Source organism: Poecilia formosa, unplaced genomic scaffold (genome assembly GCF_000485575.1).
Source record: "Poecilia formosa unplaced genomic scaffold, Poecilia_formosa-5.1.2 Scaffold236, whole genome shotgun sequence".
NCBI classification, from domain to species: Eukaryota; Metazoa; Chordata; class Actinopteri; order Cyprinodontiformes; family Poeciliidae; genus Poecilia; species Poecilia formosa.
In genome coordinates this window covers 32,431-35,663 of record NW_006800175.1, presented here as the reverse complement: position 1 = coordinate 35,663, position 3,233 = coordinate 32,431, and the positions used below count along the sequence as shown (strand labels likewise).

Sequence of the window (3,233 nt, the reverse complement as noted above, 5' to 3'; positions counted from 1 at the left end):
TCGTGTTAGCCACGCTAGCACCGAGTACTGTGTGTCAGGCCTAGGTACACTCAAACATGTGCCAACAACAGAAATCACTGATTTCAAAAGTAACCCTCAAAACCATGAATGCCCGACTTACCCAGCCTTGTAAGAACAATAGGCATCAGTGATCTTGTCCACAGCTATATTTATGCTGAGGGTGTGAGGATCTGCTGTTTTCCTCATCGACCGGTAGCATTTCGCTGTAACGCGCACAATGTTGGAGGCATCGCGTGGCTCAAACACCTTGATGTCGTCCAAAAAAGATGACAGGAACTTGTTTGTTCCCCTGTCCATTGTCGTGGCTGATATTTTTTGAAAATCCGGCAGCTACACTAATCGAGTCAGAAATACTCTGCAGAGAGTCAGTCGAAATGAAAGACGCCATGTTTACACATAGAAACTAAGCCCTGTGAGGCTTTGTTTGTGAGCCATGCAGCCACGTGGAATTTTAGGGGGCGTTTCTGGGCGGAGCTTGGTAAGGTCCATTGGATACAAAAATCAACTTAACCCTTGTGCGTGCATGGACTGAGGCAAACATAGAGGACTATGGCAAATGATACAAGTTTTATGTGTGAGGGGTCAGTTGGACCCCATTTCGACATACAAGGGTTAAGTATCCACTGGGAAGTTGATGGCAGAAATGAAGTTGATGAAATAATTCTACTATTAAAGACTCTCCAAGTGTTTGTTGGTAAAACCACAGGAATATTAATCTGCTGATTGTTGACTTATTCCAGTTGAGCTGCTATCTACTTAAGCTCCTTTTCTGCATTTATCCATGTGACAGGATCTGTCAGCATCCTTGTTGTAACGTTCCATGATACTGATCATGTACATGACCTTTCTACCTGTTTGTTGGATGTTATTGTCTACTTGGCAAAGAGAGCGCAGGGTCTGGTTTGTGGAAAAGAATTTCCCCTTGGAAACAATAAAGTCTAAAATCTGACCTGTTTTCTACCTCACATATTGTAGATCTGTTCTTTCCTATCATTCTCTATACAGGGTTTCCCCCAGTGTATTAGGCCTGGCGGCCCGCCATCCTTTACTAGCGCCACTGCCAGGCTAAGCCTTTCTTGTTTATGTTTTTAAGAAAATAATAAATAAAATAAAAAAAACTTTTTTTTTTCTTTTTTAAGCCGGATTGCAAGCGTCTCTGTTGCTCTGAGCATTTCACTGGCGGAGCAGATTTATTCCTAAAAGATGTTTCTAGAAGATGGGTGTAGCCCTCACTTAAGCAATGTCAGTAAATAAGTGAGTTTGGGTTCTTTATTTCAGTATACTCTTACTATTTAATTTCAATCTCTCTCTACTACTTTTGGGTCGATCAGCATTGGAGATTACTAAAGTAAATTACACTACACACCATGTAAAGTAAACCATACAAACCCTCCTTTAATTAGTCAAAAATAATAATAAAATAAAGAAATGGCAGGTTTTGGGTTTCAGGCAAAACAGAGCATTACAATGAATCTGCATATACAGTGTAAAACACCAGTTATATACCCCACTATTGTAAAACCTAAACCTAATGCCGGCAGAAAATACACCCTACGTTGCAGGCCTGGGCAGATGCTCGAATGTAGGAGTCCCACCGACTCAGTCCAGAGCCTCTTCACTCAAAGAGCAAAATATTAAAGTGCAACTCAGTACATTGGTAATCGTGATTTCCCACAGATTAATCCTTCGTCCTCTGGTCCAAAAAGACCTCTTAGCAGTTTGAAGAAACAGCAGTTCACCAACGATGCAGTTGTGTGGTTTCCATGTGCTCCACCAGGCCCTCAGTTCCCACGTTGCCAGATAGTCACTCTGAGAGACGCGGGCGCTCAGAGTGACTATCTGGAGTCCGTCTCTCGCTATCCTGTCCGGTAACGATCTTCTGTAGCCCTTTAAGTTTCACTCTAACAGTGAAACAGCAGCTTACAGCAGTCCATATTAGTGAACAGCAAGGTTAGCTTCGCTCTAGCTCTCGAGTACATACAGCGACGAAGAACACAAACACAGTCCAACAGCTTCTCATTGAAACTCTACTGTGTCCTACTAACTTGCATACTGTATATTACAACTTCTCCTGACGACAAGTTTTTGCTTACTCACTTAGAAACCAGCTAACTGCTCCTTCTCTGCTATCTCTTCTCACGCTGAACCATATGAGAGTCCCCATGGGCCAAAACTCTCTCACATTTGCTATCAAACTCTCTGACAGAGTTTGATTGCAACGGAAGTTAACTTAAAATTTCAGTTTCTGATTGGACCCCAGGCAGGCTTTTCAAAATAAAAGCGGACCTCTGGTTTATGTTTGATTCATGTTTCTCTCCTGCGGCTTTAAAAATGTAAAACTTTGTGTTAATTGATTTGCTAAAGGACATCATGTATCTGAAAATAAATTAAAACATATTATGTTGGCAAAGAATTCTGTAAACCACATATGTGCTACCTCAATCAAAATTGCTGACATGCAAAACAATCTTTCAGATTACATAAACAGTACCTTACCAGGTACTTCTCTCACTTCAGGATGACACAGGGACACCTATAAGACCAATTTTAACCGAGGTTGCACATATGTGCTTTACAGGATTTTTTGCCCACACAATACTTTTTTCAGATACATAATGTTGTTTTGCGAATTAAAACCCTCTATGGCATGGCGTTGCCCTCGGGCAACAAACCACATTTCTGTACCTCACGTTGCTCCTTTATTTTATTTTTTGGGGGGAATGATTTAAAATACCTCCAGACATATTTTTGTCCAAATAAAAGAGGTATTGAGCTTCAGAGGTACCTTTTACTTAGAAGAGGAACAGTCCTTTTTATGAAGCGGAGGTGGATGCTACATCTTGCCTCCTACTTGTAAGTTATACATCACTTTTCTTCATGTTTAAATTTGGGTCACTCTAAAAATATTTTAATATCTGTGAGTATGTAAAGAAGCATTATAGATCATTTCAAGACAATTTTTTAAAATAATTTATATGCTAAAACTGTTTTTTTTTGTTTGTTGCCTCAGGGCAACATTGCACAGTTACGGCCCTTTTGCTCAGACAATATTATTCTAATGCAATGACATGCAATTGATTACAAAATAATTATCAAAGCCAATTTTTTTACTTTATTATTGACTAACAGCAACAGGAGATAGTTTCAAGATCGTTTCATGGACAAAATGTGCATGGTTCATAAGCTGGGGTCATTCCCGATGAAAACATGAG

At 40.1% G+C, this 3,233-nt stretch overlaps 1 long non-coding RNA gene across 1 annotated transcript in view; it reads left to right on the top strand.

The window, feature by feature from the left end:
* LOC107838284 (uncharacterized) overlaps positions 1 to 2,764 on the top strand; it is a 16,602-nt gene extending 13,838 nt beyond the window's left edge. The window contains exon 3 of the long non-coding RNA XR_001664344.1: positions 2,521 to 2,764. This is a non-coding gene — a long non-coding RNA (uncharacterized LOC107838284). The remainder of the gene's footprint in view (positions 1 to 2,520) is intronic.
* The last annotated feature ends 469 nt before the right edge of the window (positions 2,765 to 3,233 follow it).